Raw genomic sequence first — 16,754 nt, 5'->3', positions numbered from 1 at the left:
ACGAATGGGAATGGATTGAAACTTCACACACTTGTTCACTGTCATGATCTGACATGCACAAAGCAGGTCCCATAACTTTATTTTGCTTTTTTACAAAATTATGCCCCTTTTTCAACATAGAAATGTTTGGTTAAGTTTTTGTATGTAAACTGGTATCTCAGTATCCACTAATGGGAAAGGATTGATACTTCTCACACTAGTTCACTGTCATGATATGACATGCAGTGCAAAGGGTCAATAACTCGACTTCGCATTTTACAAAATTATGCCCCTTTTTCAACTTAGGAGTTTTGGGTTAAATTCTTATATGTAAGCTGGTATCTCGGTACCCACTAATGGGAATGGATTGAAACTTCATACACTTGTCCACTGTCATGAGCTGATAGCACTATGCAGGTTCCATAACCCTATTTTACTTTTTTACTAAATTATGCCCCTTTTTCGACTTTCGTATTCATTCAAGCGACAAGGCTGCTGAATAGTCTAGCGTTGTTGTCCTCCGACAGCTCTTGTTATATATGCATGTTCCTTGGTGATTCGGAATGTATTAGGCCCCTTAGTGCATAATTAAGACAATTTCAATAAAAAACGAATGCTTATCAACATAATATTCATATAATTTACCTTTTTTCGCTCGACTATTCAAAGAATAGTAGAGCTATTGGACTCACCCATGCGTCGGCGTCGGCGTCGGCGTCCCGATTTGGTTAAGGTTTTGTATGTAAGCTGATATCTCAGTAACCACTTGTGGGAATGGATTGAAACTTCACACACTTATTCACTGTGATAAACTGACCTACATTACAAAGGTTCCATAACTCTATTTTGCTTTTTTACAAAATTATGCCCCTTTTTCGACTTAGAAATTTTTGGTTAAATTTTTGTATGTAAGCTGGTATCTCAGTAACCACTTGTGGGAATGGATTGAAACTTCACACACTTATTCACTGTGATAAACTGACCTACATTGCACAGGTTCCATAACTCTGTTTTGCTTTTTTACAAAATTATGCCCCTTTTCGACTTGAATATTGTTGGTTAAGGTTTTGTATGTAACCACTTGTGGGAATGGATTGAAACTTCACACACTTATTCACTGTGATAAACTGACCTACATTGCACAGGTTCCATAACTATTTTGCTTTTTTACAAAATTATGCCCCATTTTCGACTTAGAAATTCTTTGTTAAGGTTTTGTATGTAAGCTGGTGTCTCAGTACCCACTAATAGGAATGGATTGAAACTTCACACACTTGTTCACTGTCATGATCTGACATGCACTGTGTAGGTCCCATAACTCTACTTCGCATTTTTCTTCAAAATTATGCCCCTTTTTCGACTTTCGTATTAATTCAATTGACAAGGCTGTTGAATAGTCGAGCGTTGCTGTCCTCCGACAGCTCTTGTTATTTGTTTAATACTGTAAAACTCAAGTTTGATTCCGGTGATAGCATCTGCAAAATTACTCTTGATTCTGCAGATGTTCTACTAATACGAAAAAATGCATTATTCCCATCACTTGAGTATCTCAGTATATTGTTTTAGCTACTTATTATCATTTTTTTTTATTGATTTGCCATTGTTTTGTTGTTCTTGAAAAAATCATAGAAAGGGAGTTTATTCTGATATATTTTCGTTAATTTTATCTACCTTATTCAGTGGCTTCTGTGTAACCAGAAGAGGCCTTTATTAAGGTCCAAACTCAAATACTTGAAAATGTTTAAGAAATCTGAACCAATTAATAAATATATTTTTATTTCTTTGTCCTTCCATACTAGACTTGTTTCATGTATCAGTATTAAACAATTATTTGAATCCAAAGATGTAATAATACACAGCATTGTTTGTTGTAGCCATATTAAATATTCTGTGATATTTACAACATCTTTTTATTTGTTGGCCTGGCCATCTCCCTTTGCCTACCGTAGTTTACAAAATTGAAGTAGATGGGTGTCTATAGAAGAAAAAATTCCAGTGTCTCCTCGTGCATTTAATCAGGATGATCTAATGCGGTCATACGTTGTCTGTCGTAAACTTGTAAAAATACATTTTCTTCTCAATAACCATTTGACGAAATGTTCTGAAACTTTCATCAGATTGTTACTAGGAACAAAGAAATTGTATAAATGAAGACCAAAGTCGAGAGTGGCCCCATCCCGCAAGTCCTCTGTTTCACATAGGAAAAGCTTTAAAAACTCTCTTCCCTGACACAGTAGTAGGGCGGCCTAAGATATTTTGTATGAAACATCTTACAAACATGTTGAGTCAAACCTTTACTAAAGACCACCTTTGACCAAAGACCAATAAAGACCATATGTTTCATTTCCCATATAAACACATGCAGTGTATTTTGTTTGTTTGTTTTGGGTCAAGCGCCATTTTTCAACAGTATTGTAATTATGTAATGGCGGGCAGTTAACCTAACCAGTGTTACTGGATTCTGTACTGTACCAAAAACCTAGTAAGATAACTCCTGAATGAGATTAAATGTAAATTATGACCATTTCTCTACTTAAACAAGGAGCTGCGTTCAATAAACGCTTGATGCCCCCGGTGGCATCCTTGTCGATATATACAAAGCAACCTAAGTCCAAAACGAGGTCAAGTTCAAGGTCAAGGTCAAACTGAGGTCAGGTGATGTCTGAAGATGAGAAATGGTCACAGGTTACATCTGCATTAGTACCAAGTCATTCTAGTAAGGGGTATTGATGCTAGACGAAACGGTCCCATTTGGTTAACCAAGAGATGTCCCATATAAAGCAACCAAAAGTCCAAAATGAGATCAAGGTCAAGGTCAAACTGAGGTCAGGTGATGTCTGAAGATGAGGAATGGTCGCAGGTTACATCTGCGTTAGTATCAAGTCATTCTAGTAAAGGGTATTGATGCTAGACGAAACGGTCCCATTTGGTTAACCTTGGATAGACGGACGGACGGACGAACGAACAAACAAACGACTGAACGGACAGGACAATCACTATATGCCTCCCGCATCAGTAGATGCCGGGGGCATAAAAATGTGGCTGATCTTTTGCATGAAACTAAGTTTTAAGCTGTATCTCTGCTGAGTAACAACTACAGATATTTGGACTAAAACTTCACACGTTTGCCTGTCATCAAACCTACTGGAATAATCAAGTTAGACAGGACTTGATTGACATTGACATAAAAGTAGAAAAGTTTGATTTCAGGTTTTGTGTGCAACTAATTATCAGGCTGTTGCTCAGTAACAGCTACAGGTATCTGACTGAAACTTCATGATCAAACTTGCTGAATCAATCTAGTCGGATAACTCTTGCTTGAATTTAATGTAAATTATGGCTCTTTTTTTTTGACTTGGAAAATTCTGTTAAAGCTATCAAGCTGTATCTTGGTAACATCTATATATATATTGATTAAAACTTAACACAGTTCTTCCAGGTCTTCAGGTCTTCTCACAATAACAAGTAAGATACCTCTTGATTGAATTTCGATAGGGAATTTTGGCCCTTTTTCGACTCTACAAAGTTAGATTGTATTTTTTGCATGAAACTTTCTGTCAAATTATATCTCGGCAACAACATATTGGCAAGGCATCCTTCTCATCATATACGCTTATATAACCAAGTGAAATAACACTTGGTTGAAATTAATTAGAATATTGGCCATTCTTTGACTTTGAACAATTTTGTTTACGTTTTGCAATCAAGTTGTTATCATTGACAGAATAGGTTTTAGTTGTAATAAATAAGTGACTGAAGTATTGCTGTGCAGTTACAGAGTTCCCTACAAGGAGGTGACTAATTATCTTAACATGATCCGATACCTTCCATTCAGGTGAGCTAATAAAATCACTAAGCAATATATATACATGAACAAATCTGGTCTTACTCAGGCAATCTGATCAATACTTGCAGGCTGGCATTTCCTTACAGCAGTTAAGATTACTATCAGTTTTATTTGAATATTCCATGTCACAGATATTGCCTTGGATGAAAAGACACCTCTGCCTCTGGTTGATGATTCTAGGTCACAACTCCAAGGAGGAATATACCAAAGCAGGGTCAAATCTGAATACTCCCCTAGCCCACTGGAAGTTTGGATATAGTGGGGATTTTTGTAGGTACAAACTGTTCAGCCAAAAAAATACGTGGATGCTACATGCCCTATTGCTGCATCAATGGCAAATAATGGAATAAGTTTTACCTTAGATGATATGGAAAGGGTAAGGTACATTTAGGTAAAGTACAATACATGTGCAAAGAGCTCACCCACAAGCTTTGGCATTTAAGTTAATGATCGTAAAATAATGAACACAAAAGACAAACATGTTATTTTACTGGTTAAAATTTCTACATGCAAAACAAAAATGATCAAAAATATTTTCAGTACATTTTATGCTAAACAACTTTAAAGTTAAATAATGAAACAATTGTAAATATATATATATGCATTTTATGCAGGGGAAAATAACCTGAAACCAAACACAAGAAGGTAATAAATACAACTGGTTGATCACCTTTTCTATTACAATGTTTTTCTTTTTTAATTAAAGACAACACATTTCATATTATACATCACTCCAAAGAGCTATAAAAATAAATAGATCGGCAACTTGAAAGGCATATAGAGCAAATCTCGCCAGGATCCCGTGATAAATGAATGAGATCTCGTTTACCGGAAGTAACGCTTTCTCCGCGCGCCATTTTGTATTCGAAAGCAATTATTCATCGGTAAATTAATTATCATCGTATGACCACGCTTCTTTTGATGGCAAGAAATGTGTACTTTGTGTCTTAAGACTATTTCACATTAAACTTATGTTGTTTTAGATGCTAACATGTATTTTAAATGTAGTTTTAAAGGTACAGATTGTAACTCCATGCTCGCCGATGTTTGTTTTTATAAGATAATGCCGATTCACGCTTTGACAAGAGATCACGCGAGATTACAGCCGGTTGCCATTCTGTGTATTTTATACTTCTTTGATCATTCTCTTTTTTTTTTTTTTTTTTTTTTTTTTTTATACATCACTCTTAAAAATGTTATGGAGGTAACATTTTCAAAAAAACAATTTCTATTGTAATTTCTGTCATTCTGGTCACACAAAAAAGTGTCAATTTTGACTTTATTAAATAATAATGTTGCTGAATGACTGTTATAAAACTTTCTAGATTTCATCGAATTTATAAAAGCACCATTTTCCTTGTAAAATTTGTAAAAGTATGAAATAAATTTTACAAAGACCAGAATTTTAAAGTATGTTTTTGGTCACCATAAAAGTGACACTACTAAAGATTTCATAAAAATGCAGAAAGTTCTTACTAAACCCTTAAGAGACATTTAGATGCAATCAACCTTGTTCTTATAAGATAACACTGAAATTCACAAACTCTGCCGAGCGACAGTTGTCAAGATGTTATAACTGCTGTGTCCATTTCATCTGTGATCACAACAACTGACCTTGCTACTAACCCGAACTATGGGTTCAACTTTAAATCATCAACTATCAAGTTGAAGCTATCGAGTGGCTCAAGTATGAGCCGAACATTTCCAGGTTCGATTCCTGAACCTTGAAATTTATCTTATACCCAATGTAGGTCATCTATTTGTACCAACATGCTATCAGTCAAGGTTCTGTAATGTTCTCAAGTTACTGATGAAAACCTTCCAAGTACGTGACTTGTGGATAAAGCATGTATCGCAAGATCACTAAACCAACTTGACATGGACATCACTTATGAAGTCACTATGTCAAGTTGAAGATCCCGAGTATTGAGTCATTGTGATAAACACTTTCAAGGTTCAGGACCCTGAACCTTGACATTATCTACACCCAAAAAAAATAGGGGTCATCAACTTATAAAATCCAATCATGCTATCAGTTCAAGTTTGGTAAGTCAATTAGGATGAACGTTTCACAATTATTGGATCGATAACCCATTTTCAGGTTCAGGTCCATGTGACATTGACCTTTGAGCCTAGGAATCCTACCAAATGCAATCATGCTATCAAGTTTGAAGATCCCGAGTCAAGTGGTTTTCAAATTGTTGGATAGAAACCACTTTCAAGGTTCAGGCCCCAGTAACCTTAACCTACTAACCCCCCCCCCCCCCCCACCAAAAAAAAATAGGGGTCATCAACTTTATAAAATCCAATCATGCTATCATGTTTGAAGGTCATGGATCGAGTGGTTCACAAATTATTGGTCAGAAACCATTTTCAGGGTTCAGGTCCCTGTGACATTGACCTTTGAGCTACTGAATCCTACAACAATAGGGTCAGCCACTTTATAAGCCCAATCATGTTACTAAGCTCAAGGTTCTAGGTCAAGTGGTTGTCAAGTTATTAGGCAGAAACCGTTTTCATGGTTCCTGTGACCTTGACGTTTGACCTACATATTAGGGGTCATCATCTTGATTATCAAAATCATTCTACCAAGTTTGAAGGCCCTGGGTCAAGAGATACTCAAGTTTTTGGGAGGATATGTTTCAAGGTTCAGGCTCCTGTGACTTTTAGTTCTTACTTACTGACCCCACCTCTCCCTCTAAAATAGGGCTCATCTACTTCATAAGCACAATCATGTAAAGTATGAAGGTTCTGGGTCAAGTGGTTCTCAAGTTATTGATCAGAAACCTTTTTAAAGATTCAGACCCCTGTGACCTTGACCTTCAACCCTAAAACTACAGGGGTCATCTACTTTATTAGCCCAATCATGCTATCAGGTTTGAAGGTTCTAGTTTATATGATTCTCAAGTTATTGCATGGAAATGGTTTTCAAGGTTAAGGCCCCTGTAACCTTTAATCTACTGACCCCAAAAACAATATGGGTCATTATTTCATAAGCCAAATCATGCTCCTAAGTTTGAAGGTTCTTGGTCAAGTGGTCTTAATTTATTGGGCGTAGACCATTTGCTCTACCGCCAGACAGACCAACACAGGCGCAAGGCAATATTGCCCCTCTTCTTTGAAGAGGAACATAATTATGGAATCTATGAAAAACAGTTTAAAACACTAAGATCTTACTGACTGCTTTTGGCCACATTCTTGAATTAACAAGTTCTAAGGTAAAAGTCTAATACAACCATTAACAATTGGCTTAATTATCAAGGGTGCTGGACATATGGATGCATTAGTGCCCCAGTAGTGGTCAATTAACTTATTGAACAGATTCAGATGCCTCAAAAGTCTTGCTCAAGAATTTCTGATTCTGGACTTCCCATTCAAAAAGCTTGATACTTCTGTCGCCCAATCTGACCAATAACTGTCACCAAATTGTCCAATTTGACTCAATAAGCATAGAACACAAATCACGAGGTTTTTGACGCATTACAGAAATCGTCAACTTTACAACACCATCCTTCGCAGTTACTTTCTTTGAAATCTGAAGACCTTCTCTTGTGTCAACTAATGCCTGAATATAATCACATTCCCTGGATGAGCTGAACACATTGTAGATTGGCGTCATAAATGGTGAGAATGTGAGTAGATTGTAACTTGCAAGTAAACGGGCAAGTCTGCCGTTTCCATCTGCAAATGGATGCAGGGTAAGAAACACAGAGAGGAAAAGGCTGGAACATTTGAAGTAAAGTTTATATTCCTCTTCATCTGAAACATTCTTATACCTGATGTCATTCACTTTGTCAACCAAAGTCTGAACAGCTACATCGGCAAATATTTCGTCTTCAAATGTGGGATACCAGTAGTCCTGGCCTTTGAAATTAGCTTTTCTATCATTTGTACTGTATCTTCCTGGCATCTGGTCCTCATTCATTACACCTTGCGTCAAGATTCTGTTGTGGATAATCAAAGGGTCAATATCTATAACACCTTTACAGTCATCAATGGCTTCAGTTGAGTTACTGTCTACAGCATACATATCTGTTTCAGTCTTAGACTTATTAAGTTCATGTGCGATGCGCTTGTAAGCTTTATACAATTTTTTTGTTTCTAATACAGTTTTTGATGGCTTTGCATCACCTGAAATTGATATTCTTCCATGATAATCACCAAGTTCATCCTCTAGACTTGGGTATCATGGTATGTATCAAAGTCTGTTGACTCATTTCTTTCACCTTCCACACAGTTTCTTTTCCTCTGACATACCAGTTGAACAATTAGAAAGTTTCCTTTCTGCCCAAGCCTCATCAATATTGCATTCTTTGTCCAGAATATGCATGACTTCCTCAGTCTTTCCTTCCTCAATCACTCCAATAATTTCTTCTTTTTGTACATTGCATAAGAACTTAGTGAGTAAATATTTACTGATTTGTTTTCTGTCAGTTTTTCCAGTAGTTTTCTTCAATTTCTCATATGTTTTTTCATAATCTACGATATCTTTGATCATTTCAGAAATTGACGGTATTGAACTGATATCCCCAGCAATGGTAGCTTCCCTCCATCCAGGTCTCTCTGTTGGATGAAATGAGCGGAACTCCTCAAGATTATTACCAGATGACCATCTTTTTTCTGAAAAACGAAAATGATCATGTCATTAAGTTGAATACTTTTTTTATGCAATTTATCTCCTAAAATCTTAACTTGTTGGCTAGACAGACAGCTCCATAATATGTCTATTTTTTCAGACAAGTATATGTTCTCAAATAACGTCAGCCATATTAATATATGATAGAAGTCTTAGCTGTGAGATTGCAATATGACCACAAACAATTTTGGTGAGTAATATGTATATAAGAAAATAAGATTTTTTTTTTTATATTTTCTTCAAAGTACCGTTTTTCATTAAGAACTTTTTAGTTCTGGAAATAAACTTATTTTCTGCATAGATTCATGATATGTGTTGTTTGTTTTGGATTTAGTGCCATTAACACTATTTCAGTTGTGATACAGCTGACGGCTAACCTAACCAGTGTTCCTGGATTCTGTACCAGTACTAACCTGTTCTCAACAAATAACTACCGTTTTTTGTGGCGTATAGGTCGTACTTTTTTTTACTCATTTTGCTGCCTGAAAAAGTTCCTGCAACTTATACGACAGAACATTACCAGCAGATTTTTTTTTCGGGCCAATTTTCCGGCTGTGGCACTCGCAAAATTAGGTGCATCTGTTACAAAAAGGTAAAAAAATATCAATTTCGACGGCGTTTTAAGGAATAGCGGTTATTTTCAATAAAGTATATCGTAAATATCCCATACAGGCCATTAAAATTACGAATGACTACAATTCAAAGCCGCACTTGCAGTTTGAATTACGTTTGTATCTACTTCCGTTTTACAAGACGCCATTGACAGGTACTTCGTTACTCATATATGCAGAATCGAACATGACAACAGGTAGTAAACTGGAGTGTACAATACACTGACTAGAGGTTAGGGTTAGGTTTATGGGGGCAAGGGACAGTAGATTTGAAAATTCCACTAATCTGCGCTGATATCAGTGCGAAAAAAAAATTAAAAATCGAATTTTGAGAAATTCCAGGTAAGTTTTGAGTGGATGTATTGAATAAACTTAGCACTTCATTATGTAACATTTTCAGCATGCCGATTCTGTTGTTTCTATGATAAAAACGAATAAAACTCCGGTTTCAGGACAATATATTTTGAGGCAAAAATGGCCCAAAATGCACACCTTGTGCGACCTGTACCGTATTATCTGCCAAATATATGACCTAAAACATATGTATATTTTTAAAGCATGTGACCAGACAAAAATAATGGTGGGAAGAAAAGTGTCTCATAACCGTTTACTTTTTCCGCAAATTTGTGCTGAATCAGGATGGATGGATGGATGGATGACCGTTTCCGTTTCGTCTGACTTCCATTACCTCTGGTAAGATTTTAGACCCGGCCGTCTACACGGAGCTAGGAAAATCGATTCAAGGCATACAGACACTAAATAGAAAAATTGATAGTCGCATAATGGCGGACACAAATAGTCCTCCGTTTTTTTTGCTCTGTAGAGCTATTTTCCTTATTTTCTTTGCAATTTTTTGGCTAAAATCACATGACAGATCTATGCTTGACATGTAGGTATCATTTTCATAATGAAATAACAATATGACAAATTTTTTCATGGAAACTTAGATCATACACCACCAGTATAATTTGGGGTCTCATTTTTTAGCTGATTTTGCAGTTTGTGTGTTTGACTAAAATTATTTTTCTTGCATCAAACATGACCCCCACTTTTCTTTTGATTTTTAGTTAACACTGACAATATTCTTCAAGAAAATGTAAGTTACAGAAATTTAAAATGGGTCCTGATGTGTGCTGCGGTCATTGGAAATAGGTCAGTTTTATATAGAATAAAGAACAACAACTATTTAGTGTGTTATAACCTTTAAAGTACAGCTATCTATTTAATTTAAAAAACGGACCAAGTACGTAACTGGCCCCTGCCACTTTAACATAGGTATATGTTACTTTACTGCCACTAATAACATCATTACTATGGTGGCATATTTCTGCCACGAGATAGCTAGGTAGCTATCGCGATACTTCAAAAAATTATCTTAATAAAGCGAAGTTTTCTGAAAAGATTAGCTCAATAGTGGAAGGTTTTCTGCAAATATTATTGCGATAATACAATTATTTTCTCGATACTTTTTGTGTAAGTGCCCACATCTACGGAAACGTTTATGGGCCTCGCAATATAACGCAATATATCGATATATTTTCGCGATATGTCGGAATAATATCGTAACAAGCCGACACATTATGTCGAGATTTTTTTTCATTTTACAAAACGCAATGATTTCTTCTCGAGATTTGCATAAGCTAAATGACATCTCGACAAATCATGTCGCCTAAAAACGCCCTCTTTTCTTAAAGTCGATTTACTAAAGTAATTGCTCTCTCTTTTGAAATATGCCATTTTGGTATACAGGCCCGTACGAAGTTCATGTATGTTCATATTGGCCGCGCTAGTTAGACAAATCAAATAGCTGGAAGTTTAGTTAGTAGAATAAACGCAATTTTGGAAATTATTTCGGGAATTGTAGCACTGACTCCGTTCCTAGAAGCCTGGCTTACCGCCAATATAAAGTGACTGTAGGGCAGGTTAGGCTGTACTTTAACAACTACAATTCAGCACTAATTTCGCAATCTTAGGGAGCGCGATGTGTTAATTAAGAAGCGGTCCCTAAAAACCACAGTAACGTTACCATCTGACAACACACAAAAGATATGAATGTACACAAAAACAAGTTCCATATTTCCTGTCATGAATAAAACATGAAGGAATTATCGATGAAAAAGTATACACTATTCAAGCTGACTTCTTATAGTATATAAGTTCCTAATCCATGTGAGGTGACATAGATAGCAGACAGTGTTACAAACACATTGGTCCTACGGATTTTCCAAGCAGTCTAAATATACTTCATATAACAACATCAACATTTTATTTATTTATTCCCCTTAATCCCCTTTTAAAGAAATCCGTCTGTATTTTAGATGTACTTCATAAAAACATTGAAACATATATATTTTAATGTTTAATGAAATTCATTCATAAAACATAAGCATTTTATTTTCTTTTAATTTGAATATTTACTTCTTCTTATGAAATCCATGTTGAACCTAGATATACTTTATGAAAAACATCATTTTCATTATTTAATATAAAGGTTTCTTGGTGTTCATTTATGAAATCCATAAAAATAGAAAAAAAATGTGTGTCTTTCACAAGTTCTGACGGACGTCTGTTGTGAAAGTATGACTGTGGATATTATACAGTGAGGCTGATTGTTTTAAAAAAATATTGATCTGTTTAATTTGTTTGTTGTTGCCTTTTTGCAAAAAATGCACTCAGAAAAGATTTACAAAAATGTGTTATGTGCTAGTGATATCATGTTACCGGTATTTGTTCACAGACAAACCAAGCCTGTATATGCAGATGTTCTCTGCTTCATACCATCTGTCAACGAGTAGCTTTAAGGCACATGCAAATTGCCGTAAACCAGAAATTAATGTTTAGTATTGCTATTACTAGCAGTTCTACCGAGTCACTTTATTTAGTAGAAAGGCATATGATTAACCGAGTGAAAATTTGGCGCCTAAGTACACGTATACTACATACTAATATACACAGTGAATCCGCATTTTTTTCCAGAGATACTATACATATTTATGTTATTTTTATGTTCATTGTGAACTCGTATAATCTGCTCGACGAGACTCGAAGATCCACGAATACGTACTTAGTACTAACCAAACACACTTTTCCTACGCCCCTGCTCACTGTCGCTGCATTTAGCTGGGTTAGATCTTGCGTTAGAAAATCAAGAAAGGGATGGTTTATATCGACATAATATGTCGAGATATCTTAACAGTTTACGCGGATCTCGACGAAAAATAATTAAACATTGAGAACATTTATGCAGTATGTCAATAAAATATATCGACTTCTTGTGATAATATGTTGATTTCTCGCGAAAATATGTCGATATTTGCCTTATCTAACACGAAATTGCCAGGCCCATAAACGTTTCCGTACATCTGCCATTTATTAGCTAGATTACCTTTCTCAATACTTTCAGAAATTATCTCAATATTTTGAACTTTTCTGACAAGTTTAGCGCAAAAGCCTAAAATTTCATGGAAATAAAAAGCATATCGAGAAACAATAATTTATTGCGATAATGATTGCAGAAAATTGCACAACTTTGCTGGAAAGTTTAAAATATTATCGCGATAGTTACCGAGCATCTCGTGGCAGTTCCAGGCATTAACGCGAAATTTTGCGCTAAAGCATTTTTCAGGAAATGAATAAAAATATCTAGAAAATATTATTCTTGGCTGAAATGTTTTCAGAAAAATGCACACATTTCAGCCAAAGTTTCCAAATTATCGTGATAGCTACCTAGCTATCTCGTGGCAGAAATATGCCACCATACATTACTGCATCTAGATCTCGAGCTACTTTACATGTACATCGGGTTGGATAAAATCCGGACAGATCCGTCCTCCATTCCAAACTTTGTATATAATAATTCGAAGCGTAATAAAAACTTGAAAGATATTTTTTTTTATTTTTACATGAACACCCCCCCACCCCACACACACACCCAAAAAAAAAAACAACACACACACACACACACACACACACACACACTAACTTTGCCTGATATTGTCTAAATGTTTTTTAAAGTATAATAAAAATGAATAAAACATCTTTTTTTCAGACTAAAGTCGGTTACCGATATTACCATAAGTACGAAACGGTTTGGGGTCGAAAATAACGCTGTACGCTTTTCACCAGTCGGGTTCTATTAATAATTCAGTCCGCGAATCAGCATGGTGTTGGTGTTGGTGAAAGGACGTGAATTTTATCGCTCTTAAATTTTTAATAACTTTTTAACTTTTATGTTTTATTGTGGTGGTAAGAGTATCGGTTGAAACAATAGTAATTATCAAGGACCGGTGTGAGGGGACTGTGTATCTATTCCAGGCTGTTATTTAGCTGAAAAACTTGTGAAATAAATTTCCTTTGTTGGCGGGTCACGGCAGCCATATTGAATGTTTACATTTTAAGATTGAGTTTTATTGAATTTCGAGCCAGACTGTGTGGGTATGTGAGACCTTTTACAAGTTTTAACATAAATTTTAAACATTGCAATGCGTGATGGAGGAACTATTGTATTTTATGCCGTTTTTTTATGCCTTTTATGGACTTGAAGAATTTTTAGATTTTAACCTCCGAAATTCCGGTGGTGTCTGGTACGTTGGGGCTGGCTGCGTGGTGCGGTAGTCGGAGGATGGCTCTTCACTCTGCCAAATTGAACCGAACTGATAAAGTAAACGTAGGCAGGATGGTTGTGAGGGACGAATACGATTTGAATCTTGACAAGCTCCTTCGGAAGAAACTCAAGGCGGCTAAACGAGTCCATGCTGTGGAATATTCATATAGCAGGGATAATATAGTTTTTACTACTGATGCGGTAACTTTTGAGCTTATAGAAATTGCATTATCTCAGTATTTCGGTAAATTTCAAAGTAGTGTTGGATCAGTGGTCACTACAGATACTGTTGACAGCTCAGGTAAAAACCTTACAAAGCAAACACATAGGGTGAGCTATAGCAGCGGTGAATCCTACACATTGAATGTATATCATACAACTAGTAAACTTCTGCTAAATGGTAAAAATAAAATGACATTCCTCGAATGCGACATGCCTCATATTCATGAAATAATGGAATTCTTTTGTGTTAGCAATGATGTAGACATGGGTGCTTTGAAGGAACAGCTTGTGCGGGCTTTGTCTGATTTTATCCGTAACAGCCGGGGAAAAAACAGGTCTGATAAGAACGGAGAGACAATCGCGTCTACTGGGTCACATATGAAGGACAGCGCAATATACAGTACGCGTACTCATCATGATGGCGCATCTGGTAACTCGGAATTTAGTGTCGTGTGTCCAGGGTGTAAAAAATCATGTAAAACCAGGAGTTTGCTATATACAGAGGGCGCACATTGGATACATTACCGGTGTGAAGGGTTGAACAAGACTGAAGTAGAAAAATCTGGGTCAAATACATACTGTTGTAAGTTCTGTGTGAGACAACATCCTCCCGATACAATATCGAGCAATGTCTCTTCTGATGAATTTTCTAATAGTATTATTTCACGTGATGCAGTTAAAAAATCATCAAAAACCAAAACTAATAGTATTAAAATACCCCAAATCACTAGTGAAACAGAGTGTACTTTGGCGTTGGAAATTCTTCAGGATGAGATTGATATTGAACAGTCAGCGAGCCAGCAGTCTTCGTGTGCTGTAGACGAGGTTGCAACCAAACCACAGGAAAATATTCTGCCAACTTCAAACTCCTTGACTAATGCTGATGCGACTCAAACCCAAACAGGTGTAGTGCCAAGAATATTGTCTGACAGAACCTCAAATGATGTAATTGAACACAATGTGAAATCTTCAGCTTCATCTTCAAGAAGTAATTGTGAATGTAACACCAAACTTTCTGACCTGAGAGATAGAGAGATAAAATTAAAGAAAAAAGAAGATGAAGTGAAAGTGTTGTTGCTAAAGAATCAAGAAAGGGCGAAAGAATTTAATAAATTAGAATCCTACACAAAACGTCTGGAGGCGCGTAATGAAGAATTGCAATTGACTGTTCAATCCTTTGCCAAACGTTTAGAGCGTTTGGAGTCTACTGACAGTGAGAAATCTGCATCGCTTAAGTCACATAATAATAATAAGCAATCAGCACCTGATATTTCCGACTGTGATCATTCTCAGGCATCTTTAAAATCAAGTGCAAACAGTAGTGTTTTTCAAACCAGATTTTGTAAATTGCAAGATAGATTCGCAAATTATGTGTTTGATAAATTGGAGCATGAACTTGACAACTTCATCTTACATAGTGATATTCAAGTGTCGCAAACGGAACACACAGTAGCTGATTCTCAAACAAATTACTATGACCAGCAGAATTCTGGCAATGGTTTGATAAGCGGAAAAGAACCTAACCCGGACAAATGTGATGAATAACATTTACGGCGCAACGTGTTAACTATGACGAAGTGACTGCACCCGAGGGGACTGCACCTTCCAGTGCCGACGCCTGTCTGATACCCGATTATCAAGAGTGTGTGCCACAGGCTACTGATTTCGGTGCGATTCATAGCATTGGCATACAAAATACAGTAAGCGAGGTTGCTGCCCCAATCAATGCGCAAACTCACATGGATTATATGACAAACTTTCATGGTAAAACGTCTGACAACATACCCCATGGTCTCAATGTGGAACAGTTATATGGCCAACCTCTGCTCTGTATGTCCGAGAATTCCAACGAGAGTGAGTTTCCAGACCAGCATCCTTTTTTGTATCATCTCAGCCGTATGAAGGGTCAAAGGTAGCAGGTACTACAAATGATAGCTCCAGCAGTGTCAAAGAAGTAGTACATCATAACGTGATAGGTGTGTCTTCCTTTAATTGCAAAAACATAGTTACTAGTACTTTTACTATTTGTGAGCTCTTTAATCATAATTGTATCTTATTAGTACAAGAGCACTGGCTTTTCCAGACGCAAACAGATTTATTGAGCGAGGTAATTGAGAATACTAACTCCGCGGGGAAAGGGACAGACTTTAGGGACCCTATATTACCAACACAGCTACCTAGAGGGTATGGAGGGATGGGCATTATTTGGAAGAGTGAACTGGACTATAGAATTAAAATACTAGATGATGGGGCAACCGTATTCAATGTATCAGGCTTGAAGGCTTCACAGATTATAAGGGGCTTCTGGTGGTCTCAGTATATCTTCCTTGTCGCGGAGTGAATGGTAATGTCAACGAATTTTGTGAGTGCGTAGACCAGCTTAGAGAGATTTTACTAAAATTTCAGAGTGATAACTACTTTTTGATAGGCGGAGACTTTAACGAAACTTTGTCTAGTAATGCTGAAACCAAACGTCTGGTATATTTGAAGGAATTTTTTGCCGAGTTCGAGCTTAAATGGGATAGTGCTGGGAAAACTTATGTCGACCAGTATGGATCTGACTGTTCTGAAATTGACCATTTTTTATATAATATACCAACAGAGTTTATATCTGCTACTAAGACTGTTTTAAGTGACTTATCTAGTAACACTTCGGATCATTATCCTATAAAGATTGAGTTAAAAAAACTATAAAATAGAAAAACCAGTATTCGAGGAACATGTGTCTAAGAAAGTGAACTGGAATACAGTCAATAAACAGTTGTACTGCGATCAGGTAGCCAATGGTATTAAGGGTGAATCATTTAACGGTAATGTTGATGATGCTATCAAAAAATTCTGTGCTGTATTGAGTGA

This window comes from Mercenaria mercenaria, chromosome 13 (genome assembly GCF_021730395.1).
Source record: "Mercenaria mercenaria strain notata chromosome 13, MADL_Memer_1, whole genome shotgun sequence".
NCBI classification, from domain to species: Eukaryota; Metazoa; Mollusca; class Bivalvia; order Venerida; family Veneridae; genus Mercenaria; species Mercenaria mercenaria.
Note: the sequence above shows the minus strand (reverse complement) of the source record.